The 19,035-nt window shown below is 44.8% G+C and overlaps 1 protein-coding gene across 5 annotated transcripts in view; it reads right to left on the bottom strand.

Annotated features, from left to right (window-relative positions):
* LRRC4C (leucine rich repeat containing 4C) overlaps positions 1 to 19,035 on the bottom strand; it is a 983,140-nt gene that overhangs the window by 733,396 nt on the left and 230,709 nt on the right. Inside the window, exon 1 of one of the 5 annotated variants that reach the window (XM_029582721.1) lies at positions 8,030 to 8,429. The exons of the other annotated variants lie outside the window; for them this stretch is intronic. The gene's annotated coding sequence lies outside the window, so the exon portion shown is untranslated. Of the gene's footprint in view, positions 1 to 8,029; positions 8,430 to 19,035 lie in introns of those variants that run through there. 5 annotated transcript variants of the gene reach the window in all.

The following is a 19,035-nucleotide window of genomic DNA, read 5'->3' as shown; positions in this document are numbered from 1 at the left end:
GTATCATATCACCTCTGCTCCTCCTTTCCTCCAGGGTGTACATATTTAGATTCTTCAATCTCTCCTCGTACGTCATCCGATGAAGATCCTCCACCTTCCTGGTCGCCCTTCTCTGTACCGCCTCCATCTTGTCTTTGTCTTTTTGAAGGTACGGTCTCCAGAACTGAACACAGTACTCCAGGTGAGGCCTCACCAAGGACCTGTACAAGGGAATAATCACTTCCCTTTTCTTACTCGATATTCCTCTCTCTATGCAGCCCAGCATTCTTCTGGCTTTAGCTATCGCCTTGTCGCATTGTTTCGCCGACTTCAGATCATTAGACACCATCACCCCAAGGTCCCTCTCCTGCTCCGTGCACATCAGCCTTTCCCCCTCCATCAAATACAGTTCATTCGGATTTCCACTCCCCATATGCATGACTTTGCACTTCTTGGCATTGAATCTCAGCTGCCATATCTTCGACCACTCTTCCAGTTTCCTTAGATCCCGTCTCATTCTCTCCACTCCTTCCGGCGTGTCCACTCTGTTGCAGATCTTAGTGTCATCCGCAAAAAGACAAACCTTACCTTCTATCCCGTCCGCAATGTCGCTCACAAAGATATTGAACAGGACCGGTCCCAACACCGATCCTTGCGGTACACCACTTAAAACCGCTCTCTCTTCAGAGAAGGTTCCATTTACCATCACACGTTGTCTTCTGTCCGTCAACCAATTTGCAATCCAGGTCACCACCTCGGCACTCACTCCCAAGCTTCTCGTTTTATTCACCAGTCTCCTGTGCGGAACCGTATCAAAAGCTTTGCTGAAATCCAAGTATATGATATCGAGTGCTCTTCCTCTATCCAATTCCTTGGTTACCCAGTCAAAAAAGTCAATCAGATTTGTCTGACAGGATCTTCCTCTGGTGAATCCATGCTGCCTCTGGTCCATCAATTCTCCGGACTGTAGATAGTTCACTATTCTCTCTTTCAACAGTGACTCCATTACTTTTCCCACCACTGAAGTGAGGCTAACCGGTCTGTAGTTACCAGCCTCCTCTCTGTTCCCACTCTTGTGAAGAGGGACCACCACCGCTCTTCTCCAATCACTCGGCACCACTCCCGTTTCTAGGGATCTATTGAACAGGTCGCACATCGGTCCCGCCAGCACATCTCTGAGCTCCCTCAGTATCCTTGGATGAATCCCATCAGGCCCCATGGCTTTGTCCACTTTCAGATTCTTTAGCTCTTCCCATACATTATCTACTGTAAATGGATTTTCCTCTGTTCCGCTTCCCTCCAGTTTCTTGTTGTGTAGAGATGATCCTTCTCCAGGGTCTTCTTTAGTGAACACAGAGCTGAAGTATTCGTTTAATATTTCTGCCATTTCTTCGTCTCCCTCCACACATTGATCATTTCCACCTTTCAATTTCACTATACCACTTTGGACTTTTCTCTTTTCGCTGATGTATCTGAAAAATGTTTTGTCACCATATTTTATCTCCTTGGCAATCCTCTCTTCCGCTTGACTTTTTGCCAACTTGATTAATTTCTTAGTCTCCCTCAGTTGAATCAGATATTCTTCTTTGTGCTCCTCCCTTTGGGATCTTTTGTATTTCTTGTATGCAGTTCTTTTAGCTTTAATTTTGTCAGCCACCTCCTTTGAGAACCAGATAGGTTTCATTTTTCTTTTGCTTTTCTTTACATTTCTAACATATAGAGCAGTTGCCTTGGCGATTGCTCCTTTTAGATTGGTCCACTGTTGATCCACATCTCTCTCATTTTCCCATCCATTTAGTTCTTCCTCTAGGTACTTCCCCATTTCCTCAAAGTCTGTGTTTTTGAACTGTAAAACTCGGGTCTTTGTGGTTCTTTTCCCTATTCTTTTAGTGATATTAAACCATACCGTTTGATGATCACTGGTGCTGAGGTGGGCGCCCACCTTGACATCAGAGACGATTTCTCCATTATTGAGCACTAAGTCGAGAATAGTTCCTTCTCTCGTGGGTTTCAATACCATTTGTTTGAACAAAGATACTTGCATGGCATCCAGTATTGCTCTACTGTTTTTAGATTCTGCAGATGGGATTTTCCAGTCTACATCTGGCATATTAAAGTCACCAATGATCACCACTTCCCCTTTCTTACCTATCTTATGGATATCATCTACTTTACCTTTATGTCTGGGAAAAGTAGAACTTTCGCTTCCAGGTGGCCTAGAAATGCAAACAGGCTTGCACTAGTAAATTCAGAATAAAGTGTTCTTTTCATATCGCTGTCCTGTCATTCATAAGCTTTCTAGTTGAGGGGCTACAGTAACCACTTCCTGCAACCCATTCTACTCAGGGGCTTGCACACTGCTCTTCCCATGGCCCCAGAAAAGTCTCTGGTGGATGATTGCCTACTCAAGGCTCACATTCTGTTCCTGTAGCTCCCAAAGAGGAGCCCCACCTGGATCTATAGGTACATAACCTTACAATAGTGAAACATGGGTAAGGGTCCTGCTGCATCTCTCACCCCTGGGCAGAGGGAAGACATTCACAGTGAAGACGTTTGCTCTCTCTCATCTGCTTTCACACTTAGACCAGCAGGTGTGCTGTGTGACTCCAGGAATGTACAAGTTGTGTGTACACTCTGTCGCCTGATTGAACACTGGATGGGGCTTATGTTTCTCTACTCAACACAATCACAGGAACTGGCCCATAATTTAATAATTGGTTCTCTGGACCTGGACCAAACTGGCTCTAGTACACCCCCTAGCTCTGAATAAAAAAATCAGGAATGGATTAAAATATCCCAAGCAACAGAAGGTTTTTAGAGGTCCCTTCCATATTATATTACTCTTGGCTAAGGTTTCCTGTTTATAGAGAGCCATTTATTGCAGGGGTCCTGACTAACCATAGGCAATCAATGAAGAAGCAAGAAAGGAGAAAAATTAGTCATTTGGGATTAAAGTAGAAGACTGAAATAAGGCAGAAGGCAATATGAGGCAACTTTTCTTAGATTTCAACATTGTAGAGAGAAAGAATGGTTGAAACGACTAAATATAGAGATAGTGATAGTTTAATGAGACAAGCGAACATGAATTTAGCCAGGGAAGTCTTGCCTCACCAATCTGCTACAATTTTTTGAGGTCATAGATGGGAGGCAATGTTCTACTGTGGACTGAGAACTGGTTACAAGATAGAAAGCAGAGCGTAAAGCTAAATGGTCAATTTTCTCAGTGGAGAAGGTGAATAGCAGAGGGCTCCAGGGATCTGTATTAGGACCACTGCTTTTTAACATTTATAAAATGATCTAAAGATGGGAACACTGAGTGAGGTAATCAGATTTGCTGATGATTCAAAATTATTCAAGCCTGTTAAATCACAAAAGATTGTGAAAAATTGCAGGAGGACCTTGCAAACGTAGAAGATTGGGCATCCAAATGGCAGATGACATTTAATGTGGACAAGTCACAAGTGCAAGGTGATGCACATAGGAGAAGAGCAACCCAAATTATAACTTTACAATGCAAGGTTTCACATTGGGAGTTACCACCCAGGAAAAGGATCTAGGTGACGTTGTGGATAATATGTTGAAATCATTTGGTTAATGTGTGCAGCGGTGGCCAAGAAAGCAAATAGAAGGCCAGGGATTATTAGGAGAAGAATGGAGAAAAAAAAACCAGAATGCCATAATGCCTCTGTATCGCTCTATGGTGAGTCTGTACCTTGAATACTGTGTTCAGTTCTGATCAATGCATCTCAAAAAAAAGGCAGAGTCAGAAAAGGTACAGAGAAGGGCAACCAAAATGATAAAAGGGGATGGGATGAGTCCTCTATGAGGAAAGGGCTCTTCAGCATGAAGAAGAGACAGCTGAGGGGAGGTATCACAGAGGTCTATAAAATGAGTGAAGCGAACAGGTAAACACAAATCGGTTGTTTACTTTCAAAAAGTACAAAGAGTAGGAGACATTCAATTAAGATACACTTAAGACAAATAGGATAAACTATTTTTTGATTCAATGCATAGTTAACTCTAGAATTCATTACCAGAGGATGTGATGAAAACTTTTAGTGTAGCTGCATTTAAAAAAGGGTTTGGACAAGTTTCTGGAGGACAAAGTCCATAACTCATTATTAAGGTGGACTTCAGGAAAAGCAGCATAGACATGATCCTGCCAGGTACTTGTGCCCTGGACTGGCCACTGTTGGAAACAGGATACTGGGCTCGATGGACCCTTGGACTGACCCAATATGGCATATCTTATATTAATTTCTCAATAATCCATCTGGAGAAATTAATACCATGATATAGATCATCTTGAACTACAAAGTCTATTTTGTCTCTTAGTTACTGTGCCATACTCTCATGTAATCAGAAAGTAGAGGTTACCTTAATTCTAGTAATCATACGTGTTGCTTTTGATGCTATTTCTCCTAAATCAGTGGTTCTCAGACTGGTCCACAGATTCTGGTATAGAGGATATGGTCCACAATGAACATTCATGAGAGATACTTTCCTAGGATGGAGGTCATGGGTGTTCCTAACAACTGCATTGTCCATAGTACTGTGACCTAACAAAGCTGTAATGCATATTTGTAAAAAGATCACTCAGTACACTACACATAACTGCCCGGAGCTGCATACAGAAAGCTCACTCTCCCAGCTCATGCCTGGAAACCTGCTCATGTTTTATTTCATTTTCCTCCTGCCCGTGTGATACCTATAAAGGCTACAGCACCATAAGTTTCCATCACAACTGGCCAGGGGTTTTTTTTTTGTTTAATTTTTTTAAACTTCCCTTTATATCCGCTGCAGACATCACATTGACCATCCTCAGCTGGGGCAACAGAGCAAGGCTTGGTGCAGAACCCTGAGCCCGAGTCTGGCCAGAGGTACCAGTATGATGCAAGGTCTAGAAAATCCCTCCTTCCCCAGATACTGGGAACGTCATGGCTGAGACGTTCCCTCTTCATGCAGGCTACGATTAGAAACGAAGCCTCAACAGTGGTTCTCACGTAACCTTCCTGCAGTCCCTGGAAACCGAGAGCGCGCTCTGCACCCCTCCCCCTCCTTTTCACTTTGGAGGCCGGATAACTTTTTGCAGATATTCAGTGGCATAAACGTCCCACTGAAAATGCCCAATTAAAGTTATCCGGCTACCATTAGCCGGATAACTTTAAAGCTAACCGGCCAGCGTTTGAGCGTGGCTGCCTAGGTCTAAAGTTATACGGCTAATGGTAGCCAAGATAACTAGCCACATAACCAGATATCTTCAAAGGTTATCTGGTTAAATAGCAATTCAGTACCCTCAAAAGAAATGTCACCGCATGTCCCCAGCCCAATTCCCCCCTCCCCCCCATTTCAAATGTTACAAACCACATGTATGCATGCCGCATCTCAAAAAAGATATAAAACTGCGATGGAGAAGGGCAACCAAAATGATAAGGGGATGGAACAGCTCCCCTATGAGGAAAGACTAAAGAGGTTAGGGCTGCTCAGCTTGGAGAAGAGACGGCTGAGGGGGGATATGATAGAGGTGTTTAAAATCATGAGAGGTCTTGAATGAGTAGATGTGACTCTGTTATTTACTCTTCAGATAATAGAAGGACTAGGGGGCACTCCATGAAGTTAGCAAGTAACACATTTAAAACTAATCGGAGAAAGTTCTTTTTTACTCAACACACAATTAAGCTCTGGAATTTGTTGCCAGAGGATGTGGTTCGTGCAGTTAGTGTAGCTGGGTTTAAAAAAGGATTGGATAAGTTCTTGGAGGAGAAGTCCATTACCTGCTATTAAGTTCACTTTAGAGAATAGCCACTGCCATTAGCAATGGTTACATGGAATAGACTTAGTTTTTGGGTACTTGCCAGGTTCTTGTGGCCTGGATTGGCCACTGTTGGAAACAGGATGCTGGCCTTGATGGACCCTTGGTCTGACCCAGTATGGCATTTTCTTATGTGGCCCAAAAACTCTCCCTCCAAAGTCCTTCAAAACAGAAATCACGGTGATGGCCTCCAGCCCTCCCTCCCCCCACCCAGGGGAAAAAATTGAAACATAGGGCAAGTCATCACCTTCTGCCCCCTGCCCCCCCCCCCCCTCAGGATTTAGCTTCGTATAGTGGAAGCTGTAGAATAAAAGTTTGTGAACATAAATAAATAAATAGGGGTGCATGGAGCCCTTGACTTTAAGATGAAGAGGCTAGAACCGCCCTTACACAGATTTGTCTGATCCCTTGCTAGCACAGATGCATTATTGTCTTCCATGCTGTCCTTTAGCAACTAATCCCATTGGTTAGCTCCATGCTCTGCGAGTAATTTCTTCCTTAGATGGTGATGGGCAAGTGCTGGACTTTCCATGGAGGTGGAGGGCGAGGCCTGCGGACGAGGGGCTCTCGTGTTCCACACTAGCAGGTGGCTCTCGTGTTCTCTCGTCCCGTCTCGGGAAGGTGACTGAAGCTCAGTGTCGGGGACCTCAGGGGCTCCAGGGAGCAGGAGGTATTCTTGGGTCCAAGGAGGATTCTGCGATTAAGAGAACCAAAAGATGCGACGTGTAGTGAGAGGCACGTTGGCCCCATTCTCCATCCATTTCACCACACGTATGCCTTAAGCTTGAAGAGCGGATTTCTGGTTGGAGTCCGTAATGAGGGCTGCCAGATCTACTGTCACTGCCGGGAAGCTGTCAGAAGGTGGTCATCTGCTCAGGAGGGGGTTCCAGTTCAGTTCCTGAAGCACAGAGATCTGCACACCTGAGAGCATCCCATTCTCCTAAGAGTGGATCAGAGCTCGTGGGAAGCAGAGGAAGAAAAACATGTGTGTGTGTGTGTGTGTGTGTCTTTTGCAGCGGCTGTAACTTTTGGGATTGTACACTCTTGCTTTTGCTGAACGGATTGCACTATTTTTTCAGTCTGCAATGTACTGGTTTTATTTATCTGCCATCAGCAGACTGAGTTATGTTCATACCAGATAGCATTAGGAGATTTTCTATCAGGCTAAGGACCCTTTCAGGAAAAGGGAGCATGGGGTGTCTACCTGCCCTGCCAATCCCAAATGTACCCAAAAGTTCTAGTGGCTGATGGAACAGGACCTAATTACAGAAATGCAGCTTTTATACATCGGTAAATGGATACAGGGATTACCCACTGCCAGCAGGAAGCAGAGATATGGCCCAGGAGTTGGAAGGGAAGAGCACCTGCTTTAAGCTTTCATCAAATGCCTGGGCTCCAACAATGCACACTACGCCCCCTTGTAGTCCGAGTACATTTACAAGGAAACTTTATAAGATACTCTGCCCAGAGAGAGAGAGAAAGTCTCATTAGCACAGGCCAGAAACTTCTTACACGAAGCTCACATTGCCCTGCAAGGATCTGGAGAAACAGAGAACGTGTGACTCTCTCTGAGATGTTTAGCTTTGCAGAAGAGCGAGGCCAACCCTAGAAGAAAAGATATTAACAGCAGTGCAGGGTCCCCAAAACCTGAGGGGGACCAGAGATCCCAAGCCCCCCCCCCCCCAATAACACACTCCACGGGAACTTTCCTGGCCAGCAAAGCAACCCCCAGACCCCACAGCAAAAGCACCCCCTTCCAAGCTTTATAAGGGGCTTAATAATAGTGCAAGAGAGCACTAGCAAATTCACATAAAACAGGTATCAGGGGCCTCCGACACTCAAAGGTAACTGGGGGAAGGGATTTTACTTTCCAGGTCTAACTTCCTTCAATAAACCATTTGAACCTGGCGCCTCGCCCTAGAAAGAGAAACCAGCTTAAGAAATGCAAACGAGCGCGCGGGTCCCTGCTCAAGCCCCGGATCTTTTCCAAAGCGGAAGGAAATACAAAGCAGCCGAGTTCTCCCAGAAATGCCCGAGGCCCCTGCCGCGTGCAAGCCCTGGAAGCAGCGACGGGTGCCCGGGTCTCAGTGCACGATTAAGGGTTAAGGAGAGAGGGAGGGAGGGAGAGGGAGAGAGGGAGGGAGAGGGAGCGCCCTGAAAAGAAAGCTTTGCTCCAACATCGGCCCAGGAGCTCAGGTCCTCCCAAAAGCTGTGAAGCTTGAGAACAGCAAGACTCACGGTTTAGCCGCTGGACCCCTCTGCAACACCGCTCGGCCTGGCTCCGGGACCCCTCGGCAACACCGCTCAGCCTGGCTCCGGGACCCCTCGGCAACACCGCTCGGCCTGGCTCCGGGACCCCTCGGCAACACCGCTCGGCCTGGCTTCGGGACCCCTCGGCAACACCGCTCAGCCTGGCTCCGGGACCCCTCGGCAACACCGCTCAGCCTGGCTCCGGGACCCCTCGGCAACACCGCTCAGCCTGGCTCCGGGACCCCTCGGCAACACCGCTCAGCCTGGCTCCAGGACCGGCTCAGGCAGGACTCCCAGCATCGGACAAGAACCATTCCTTTCATTTTCTTTCCCAGCAGCCCTGGCCCCGGCCCCGGCCCCGGCCCCGGCCCCGGCCCCGGCCTGCTCTCTCTCTCTCTCTCCAAAACCCCACCGCTCCTGAAACGTCCTGCTGGGCTCTGCAACCACAGGCAGGCGGCAGCATCGGGAAGCCCAAATCTTATTGGCTCCCAAAGTCAGCTGGTCTCAGAAGGGACTGGAACACATGCGTTGTCACCAGCCTCTGACATTAACCCTTCAACTGCCGGTTTCCTTTCTCTTGCAGCAGACACCAGTGCAGGCAGAAAACATAATACTTGCAAACTGTTAATGTCTGCATTTAGTGGCGTGATGTGCTGAAAACAGTCTGATGCCAGGCTCCTCTTCCAATTTAGGCACATGCCTCCTTTTTTCTCCACTCCATAAGGGCACATCTGCAGGGATTCTTGCAAGCACAGAGAAAGGGTGAAGGGATCAAATGAAATTCATCTCTCATGCTGTGAACCCCTCCTCGCATGCAATTCAACCAGAATGACACAGTGATGATGGGCCCACAAGGTTCTCAGCCCCCATGGGCAGAAGACAAGGACCATGGCAGCACGGTGATAACTCGCTCACAGGGTTCCCCACCACACAGGCAGAAGAACTATGGTGATGCAGTGATAACCCCACCCACTGGTTCCCCCCCAGGAAGAACACAAAAGCCATGGTGGAACTGAAAAGCTTACCCAGTAGGTCAGAGGAGGTTAAGGGAGGCAAGCAGTGAAAGGAGAGTGAAGGGAAGGCAAGAGGGAGTGAGAACATATCCCTCCCTATAGCCTCTCCTCTACTCTCCTCTTCCAACAATGCATTAAAAAAAAAAAAAGAAACAGGGACTCTCAATGCCACCCATCCCTACCACCCGAAACAAAATGCCAGGACCAGAATCCTCCACAGCCCCCACTTACCTGGTCTGTGGGGGATATGCAGATGAGAACTAAGCCCATGCAGAAGCCTCAGCGTTGCAAAGGCCTAGGCCACAGTAGATTTGCTGCAACCTCAGCCTGGGCCTTAAGCAAAGCCCAGGCTTTACCTGGTCCAGATGCCTCACTCAAGGCCCGACACCAGGGCCCAGCCCAAAGGTCGGGAACCAAAGCCTAGGCCTCAGCCTAGGCCCAGGCCTGATGCTGGGGCACAGTTCTGGGGGCTGGGTCCTGATGTCGGGGGCCTCAGCCCAGACCCAGGCTCAACTCCAAAACCTGGTCCAAAGGCCGAGTACCGACACCTGGGCCTTGGCCTAGGCTGAAACCCAGGCACAGGTCCAATGCTAGAGTGAGGCCTGGAGGCCAAGTTCTGATCCCTGGACCTCAGACCAGGCCAAGGACCGGGCCCTGGCCCAATGCCCGGGCCCATTCTGGAGACAGTATCCAGACATCTGGGCCTCAACCCGGACCCAGGCCCCAGCCCAGAGATTGGATCCCAGGCTTCGGTGCAGTGTCCTCTTCTGTCTTTCTTAAAATGATGGCGTCTGCTGGGGTCAGGCCTGAGTTAATTAACCCAGGCCTGACCCCAGTGAACACTAATCTTAAAGAAGAAAACAGAAGAAGAGGATGATGCAAGAGGCCTGGGCTCTGATCTCTGGCCCTGAGCCTGCACCAAGGCATTGGGACATGGCTTCCAAGCCTGGCCTGAGACCGTGGCATCAGGACCCAGCTTCTAGGTTGTGCCTCAGTGCCAGGCCCAATGCCAGGGCTCAGCCTCTGGGCTGAGCCCTGGCATTGGGCCTGGCACCCAGTCAAGGTCCCAATGTCAGGACCCAGCCTCCAGGCTTGGCTCGGACACTGAGCCTGTGAATGTGCCGCAGTGTTGTCTCCCTGACAGTAAGTGGAGATAATTTTTGAGGTCTCAGCAGAGGCCTCAGGGTAGGGTCTATGCCTAGGCTATGATCCTGGCACCACACTCAGGTCTAGGCCACAACTCTTGCACTGGGCTTCAACCTATTCCCAAGATGAGACCCTGGCCTTGGGACTGGGCCTAGGCCCGATGGATCACTTTTTTTTTTTTTGTTTGTTTGTTTTCAAAACAAAACGTGAAAAGCAATGAAATTTCATTGGAATTTCAATCGGTTTGTTTTGAGAATGAAATGAAACAAAATAGGATATTTCCTATTTTGTTTTTCCCACATGCACATCCCTACCCCAGCCACACTGCCTGAAAAACCTCACTCATTGGGTCGGACCACCCTTGGCGTCTCTGCAATCTTACCTGCCTGTAACCTGTAGTTATCAGGGCAATCCCAATAAAAAATCCTCCCCCTATGAAGTTTCAATACAATGCATAAGGTCTAACGTATGGCAAAATGAGCTCACCCTTATTGCCAGGCTCCTGGCCCTGTGCTCGTTTTGCAATAGGAAAACAAAATACTTAAGTGACTGGAGGCATATTATAAGTATCACTTTTTGATCTCTAAAGGCCAGAATTTGCATTTATGGCCATCTGAGAACATGAGGACTGTGCATGTGCTTTGTGCGTCTTACTGCCTGTGTTAAGGGGTTTGCATTAAAGCTTGTTGCCAAAGTATCTGCGAGAAAGCCTAATTTTGATTTCTTAAAAACCTTTGAGACATTCACTTTTTTGCACCTCATTAATTCAGGACCTAAAAAGAATGAATCCCTGCCATTCATGCTTCCTTCATGGGAGGAGGTGTGCTCCAGTTGCCAGAGCATTTGATAATCATGCAGGGAAAAACCCACAATTTTTCCTGAGTTTTTTGGGGATTTTTTTTTTTTTTTTTAAGGTTGACCCCTGCTGTGTGGAAGTCTCTTGATTTCCCAGCCCTTCGGGACCTAGTCAAAAACCAGGGCCATTTGTTGTAATCTAGCTTCCCCCCCACCAGAAAGTTAAATATTATTAAGCTTCTGTAAATGTGCAGGGGTTGACTCTCCAAAAAGCGACTATTTTTCAATAATGGAGCAATTCAAGGAAGTTGAGTGTCATTCTGGTTCTTTCACCATCTACACTCCAGTTCCCTCTGTTGGTGCTTACATTATATCAGAGGTTCCCAGGTCTGTCCTGGGAGACTGCCAGCCAGTCAAGTTTTCAGGATATCCGCCACGAATAATATGCATGAGATAAAATTTGCATACTATAGAGGCAGCGCATGCAAATTTCATGCATATTCGTTGCGGAAAACCTGAAAGCCCGGCTGGCTGGGGGTCCTCCAGGACAGGCTCGGGAACTACTGTATTATATGATATAAGTGCAGTAATCCTACAAAAGCTGTATATTTTAGTTTTGACACTGATTTATATATCATATATATATTATCACAGTCTTTTTTAGCTCGAGGGACATCTGTCAATGATGGCCAATGTATTTAAAACAGCAGACAAGAGTATATTTTTCAAAATGAAAAATCAAAATAACACAGAACATTCTCATCATTAAAAGTTGTTAATTAGCTATTGCTCATGCCTTCTGGTTGCCAGCCTAATCCTTCACAACTGACATTTCTCCAGTCAGGAAAAAAAAAAACAACCCTCTTTGCACTGTTTGTTAACCTTCTCTCAAGCTGTACCCTCAACGGTAGCTGCTGCATCAGCATTCAGTTTGTGAAGTCCTTCCACTGCAGTGTCACCTCTTGCTCAAACTATAATATTGATCTTTATTAATCAGTCACAGTAACAAAGATAACTGGGTATTCAGTGGCATTTATCCAGCTAAAAGTGCAGCGGAATATCTGGTCAAATCTAAGCACCCACATTTTGGACAGGTGTTTGTGTGAATAAAGTTGTTTAGCCATGCAGACCTGAATATTGAGCTACCCGGCTACATTTAAATGTCTACCCTTGCAACATCCTGTCCTGGTCCCTTTCTTGCCTGGCTAGAGTGGTGCAGATAGTGATTTAACCTGTATAGATTTAGTTGAGTAAAGAGGTGGGCGATGGGGAGATTTTGAACAGGTAAAGACAAGGTTTTAGGCTGGCAAAGCTTTCGAATATCGATCCCATAGTCACACAGTAGATGATGGTAGAAAAAGACCAAGTGGCCCATCCAGTCTGCCCTGCCAAGGATATAAACCAGCTGCCAGTCATAAAGTGCGTCCATCTGTAGGATATCACTCCTTCTCCCTCCATTATACCTCACATTCCTAGGTAGCTCAGCATGCAATATTCTCTTTTTAGTTCATACACAGCAGCTCTCCCTTCCTTTGTCCAATTACAAAGTTCCTCAATAAATCAAAAACAGCCATCGTCCTCATTGCTGTTATTACCCAAAAATTGAGTCTCCCTGTGGCTATCTGGACAGGAAAGGTTTTCAGATGAGAGGCAGAGCGGATGTGATTGAGACATTTAAATACTAGAAAGATATCAATGCACAAGAAATGGAGTCATGATATGAAGCTTCAAGAGGATAGACTCAGCAATAACATTGGAAGATATTTTTCCATGAAAAGGTTGGTAAAGGCCTGAAATGCCCTACTGGAACATATGGTGGAAGGTAAAATGTTAATGGACTTCAAAGAGCGAAGGGATAGCAGAAGCATAACCTAGTCAGTGGTACTGCAGGCCATGGGGCAGCCAAGGGTATGGAGTGGTGGATTTGACCCTAGCAGCAGCGGTATGACTGCAATGGCATTGAGAACCTATGTGTCATGGCATTTACAATGCTAACCATCTATGCTTCCAAGATGGCATGGAGGTAATCCACACAAAACAATAGTTACAACCCTATTAGTATTAATTTTTTAGTGTAAAATTTGCAAGATAAAAATGCATGTAAATAAGTAAAATAATAATAGCAGTAAAAAGAATGCATCGGGATACCAAGAATGGCATTGATGTACATGCGATTTGCTATACCGGGTCAGACCCAGGGTCCATTAAGCCCAGTATCCTGTTTCCAACAGTGGCCAAGTCAGGTCACAGGTACCTGGCAGGATCCCAAGGGGTCGAGAGAATCCAAGCTGCTTATCCCAAGAATAAGCAGTGGATTTCTGCAGCTCTATCTTAATAATGAATGGTTCATGGACTTTTCCTCCAGGAACTTGTCCAAACCTTTTTTAAAATGCAGCTACACTAACAGCTTTCAACACATCCTCTTCCAACAAATTCCAGAATTTAATTATGTGTTGAATAAAAAAAATATTTTCTCTTATTAATTTTAAATGTATTAGTTCATAACTTCATTGCATGACCCTTGGTGTTTGTACTCTTTAAAAGAGTAAACAAGCAATTAATGTTTACTCCTTCCATTCCACTCATCCTTTTATAGACCTCTATCATATCTCCCCTCAGCCTTCAAGCTGAAGAGTCCTAACCTCTTTAGCTCTGTGTAATCCACACAGAGCAGTGGTTGCTCACAGTAATAATAATAATAATATTCATATCATAGCACTACTGGACATATCCAACATGGTACAATGGTGATAATTCATCAAATCCCTACCACTAAGAGGTTCTATTCAGCAGATGGTTGAGCAGGAAAGTTACCCTGGGCACTTTACTGGGGTAAGTCTTCTGCTGAATATAACTTTAGGGTGGCATTTTTTTCAGACCAGAATTACCTGCCCACGTTCACCTGGCTTTGTGCTGAAAATCGGTTTTGGCTAGATATGTTAGCCATGCCACAGAATACCCCCTGCCTATTTATTTGTTTATATTTTATATATTTAAAACATTTATAGACTGCCTAGACAAGGTTCAAGGCAGTTTACAACATTACAAGCTTAAAATCAACGGAACAGAAAAGAAATCATAATAAAACATAAAAAGAAAATGACAATGAAAATATACAGTGCCTGGTCACTTTTACATCGGCGTGCGGGCACACGTGTGCGTATATTCGTCAGCCCATGCCCAGGGACGCGGCCATTTTATAATATATAACAGGTATATGCATGCACATTATAAAATAGCCTTGTCGCACTTACATGTGCACTCAGTTTTAAGTGTACACGAGCCTGTGCATGCAAATCCCGCTTTTATCGTGTAAGTGGGGAAATTTTTAAAAGGGCCACCCCCCAGTTTAATAGCCTCCCTTCTCCCCTGTTAGCCATGGCCCTTAAAACCCCACTGATCTGTCCAGTTTTTTTTTGTTTTGTTTTATTACATACACGTCATTCACAGCAGAAGTTATGTGGCAGGGTCCTTGGCATGCATCACTGCCTGTAAGGATGTACGTGTAAATTGCCAGAACACCTATGGACTGCTCGCACTGCAGGTACATATCCCGGTGGCTTTTAAAATGTGTCAGAGAAAGAGAGAGAGAGAGAGAGACTTTTTATAAGGCCTTCATACGTCAACTATTTATATCACTATAGGAGGGCCACCTAGCAACTGAAGGTGAGGTTTTGGTGGTGGAGTAGGGTTTTGGGGCCAGCTTTGCATGCAGAGTGAGACATACAAGCAGCACAGTACACCTCAGTGAAGATTTGATGTCATTTGAAGTCTGACTAAGGTGAGATTACTTCAGTGTTCTCTCGCCCTAGCTTGATAGTACCCTGGTAGAGAGTCCATCAAGCTAGGACTAGCAAACATTGTAGAAATCTCATAAATGTCATCTTTGTGTGACTTTCCTCATTCTAAATTACATCAAATCTTCACTGAGGTGTACTGTGCTGTTCATACGTCTCTCTCTGCATGTAAAGCTGGCCCCAAAACCCTAAACCACCACCAAAACCTCACCTCGAGTTACTAGCTGGCCCTCCTATAGTAGTGATATAGTTGACTATTATGTGTACTACAGCAGAGGTGCTCGCTCTCTCTCTCTACTCCACTACTCTCCCTCCACCATGCCCAAAAAACACAAATTGCATTAGTCATTTCAGGCACATTACACAGCTTAACACCAGAAAAAAAGGCAAGGTTATTTCCAGCATTAAAAGTGCACGTTATACTATCACACAGTGTGATAACACCCTTCATTTTCATAAACCCCCTCCCCAATCCTACCCCTTTGAATAAATTTGCCAAATTTGCATTTGCACCATGCACTGCAATAACTATCACGTGTGTTATGGCGTTTTTGTGGGCGTTAATGCCATAGTGCACGTTGATGAATGACCTTGTAAATTATGTCATGGAAAGGGTCCTGTGTGCTGGCTTAAGTATTGTTCTTGTAAGAATCAAAGAAAACGATTGGCTAACTAGTGGAAGTATTGGAGACCAGCCCTTTAACAGATTTTGGGCTTGCTTGGGACTTACATGGAGGGTAATGAGGGAAAGAGAGTGAAAGACATGGGGGTTGAGTATGGCAATTGATCTGCTAATCCATGGAAGAATCACATCCAGGTGGCCTGGATGGATCAATCTAGTCTTTTTCTGCCGACAATAACAATGTTACTGTGCTATTATGTTATCAGTAATGAAATATAATTCAACATTTTAGATGCTAAGTGAATCATCTAAATAACATTTTCATTATTATTGCTGCTTTAAAACTTATTTTGGCAGCACAACAGAGCCACGTTGAGAGCTTTGAGCATGGTCTCTTCTCTAGACACATACAGATAATCAGAAAGATGGAAGCTGTTACTTTGAAAGGACACGGCACTGGGAAAATGAGTGAAGTTTCGACTATTGCTGTGATCTATCCATCAGTGTCTTTTTTATAACTCTGATATTAACAATATCACTCTGTGATCTTAATTAATCATTGCTTATCTGTTGTTTCAATTAAAGAATCTGATAACTTTGAGGTCCAACTTCAAACATCCACCAAGTGGGTAAGTTATCCGGATATTCAGCAGAAATTATCCAGATAAGTGTTTTGCTGAATATCTAGATAAAGTTATCCAAATAACCTTTGGCCTGCCATTTGTACAGACTGACTGTTCCTCACAAATTTAGCCAGATAGCGCTCAATGTGGTGCTAGACAGGCAGACAGGTTAGCCTGCCCATTCCCTGCCTCAAGCTCCGCCCCCTTTTCATACAGGTAAACATTTGTCCATACAAAAAGGGGATATACTGTATTTAAAGGACCAGATTTATGTGAGTTAAAGCTACATTTATCCTCCTCTTTTTGACAATGGCGCTTTCTGTAGGAGATACCAGAGGTTTTTACCACTGTATGCAACAAAATAGGAATTCTGATCACAATATGGACCCAGTCCTTTATTCCAGCATAGGGATACAGAAGCAATGAATTTTGCCCTGAAAAGCAATTCATGGCTATTTCTTCTGCCAGCAAGCTGCGTACTGAGGACCTTGTAAGGTCTGATTGTCTTTCTCCATAAACAAGATGAGGAACTTTTGAATGAAAAAAAAACTTAATCCACCCAGAGCAAATTAACAGACCATCCAAGGTCAGTTCATCAGAAAGAGCAGTGGCCCCTCCCCATGGAAGAGAGAGCGCAGCGATCCGAAATGAAGAAAACTGCTGACATGGCAAAGCAGTGCTGGTCAGGAGGTGACAGGACCCAAGATCTGATCGCCACATAGCAGGAGAAGTGATCCCTCCTCTATGGGAGAGGGGAGCACACTCTGACAGGAAGAAATGACTCCTTTACATGCTCTGAGTGACTATGCATGAAGCGTTGCATATTCATGTCCTGACTGTTAAAAGCTGCAGCAAAGAGACTCACAGGCCGATGCAATATGGCCACTTTTTAATGCATGCACAATCACCTCCCCTGGATGCAGATGAGCTGCTGCACTTAAAAGGACATGCTAGGAATTTAATTGTGCATCTCTAGCACATCCAAGGCACAGGGTGCCCAGAACACGTGGCTGTGCACAGGTTAGGAAAATGGATGCTCAATTTTCAGCTATTTTACTGGCACAATATGCATGTGCTTTATACATTGCCCCGAGTGTATATATTGTGCACGCCAAATTTTTTATTTTACGTCAAGACTTTTTTTTTGAATGGTGCTGCTTTCTGTGGTTCTTCCTACTTAGTATTAAATTTTAAGATGAGCCCTTGACATGCAAGAAAACTTTATGCCTGCTCCAGGGCAGGCATAACATTTTATGGGTTAAAAAATGCACCTAGGGTGCACGTGGAGTTTTTGCATTGTGGGGTTATAGCTAATAGCCTCATCTACATGGTATTTACATGTGATGAGCACTATTAGCAATGCCTTTATTTTGACCCACATTTTGGACACTTTGATCCCCTTATTGCATCAGGAGTTAAGGAAACGTGTCTAAAAACACGCATCTAACCACTCATTAAGCTGTGTGCTTTGCTGGGTGTACTTTATTGCATCGGCCTGTTAGTGTGGCAGCTGGAGAGATTCATTAACACCATGCCTGAGTCATGACTGTCTGTCCTTCCCTATGGCCAGCAGATGTGCTAAAGCCTGCCTGAGGTCTCCATACATAAAGAGAAGGTCCTGACTACTACATCATGGCCGGAACAATATGTGCTACCACCTCAGAGTCATCCTCCATAAGCCACAGCATCTCCCAGATCTGCAAACTGGACCTTTCTAAGGGTGGGAACTGATGATAATCTTCTACAGTCACGGAGCTAGTTAATTATGTTTAAACACACTTGAAGCAAGTTGAAATCTCTGATATGTTTATGTTCATGAATGCTGCAGAGCTTTACTCAGCACAAGCCTAGGCTGTGTTAAGGGCTGTAGAGGCATGTGTTGTGTTGTGTTGTGTTGTGTATCTCATTCTAAGTAGTAAACCTGAAATGTCTGAAAATAAAGCAGCCTGATTCTGAGACGCGCAGGTGTCCTTTCCTGGACTTTTTGTATCTCATATAAGGTAATAAATGGCAAGTTTCTATAGCTCAGCCAGTACCCCCAGAAAGGGAAGGGGAGGGGGACAACAGCCAACAGTCATCCTGACTACATATGCCCTACATTTCTGTGAATTAGACCCTGCCAGCTTTGGATATGTATAATTTTCAGGTCTACAATTCCTATTGCTCAGTACAAAAAATGTGACAAATGCTGTTCAATGGTACGGTTATTCTATGTAAATCAGTGCTAAACCTAGAGAGATCAATACTGAAAACTAAACATTTAGATGGATAAATTGGAATTAGATGGATAACAAGAGTTAGATGGATAACTTGTTAGATAGATAACATGAGTTAGATGGAGTTATTTATTTATTTATTAGCTTTTATATATCGACATTCATGGGTACATCATGCCGCTTTACAATATAATGGAAGGAGGAAAATACAAAAAATGAGGGTGGGGGAGGGGTGCAGCTAGGAAGAGAGAAGGGGCGAGAGAAGAGAGGGAAAAGAGGAAGAGGAGAATAGGAACAGTACCTGATAGAAAAACAACCATAATATGTAACATTGCAAATTATACACTCAAAAAGGGACAGTGTATAACATTATACACTGTGAATAACCTTATACACTATATATAAATTATACTCTCCAAAAAAGCACTATATACATTATCTTTAACTAGTACATACAGAGACACTATATATGACATTACAAATTATATGTTCAGAAAGGCAACTATGTATAGTCTAGCAGGGGTTGCTATTGGGAAGGTAGGGTTTAAGGACAGGGGAAAGGGGTATATAACGGGGTAATTAAGGAGGTGCAGAGATATGAGAGACAAATCGGAGTACAATTAAAGGAATAAAGGGAAGGCTATAAGTACGGAAATGACAGGGCTCTTTCGCTGAAGGAGTAGAGGGAGCAGGGGGACTACGTAGGATCCGAGTCAGGGTGGGCCATTTTAAAGAGCCATGTTTTAACCCCTGTTTTGAATTTCCAAATGCAAGGTTCTAGT

This window comes from Rhinatrema bivittatum, chromosome 17 (assembly GCF_901001135.1).
Source record: "Rhinatrema bivittatum chromosome 17, aRhiBiv1.1, whole genome shotgun sequence".
NCBI classification, from domain to species: domain Eukaryota; kingdom Metazoa; phylum Chordata; class Amphibia; order Gymnophiona; family Rhinatrematidae; genus Rhinatrema; species Rhinatrema bivittatum.
This window is presented reverse-complemented; position numbering and strand designations above follow the sequence as displayed.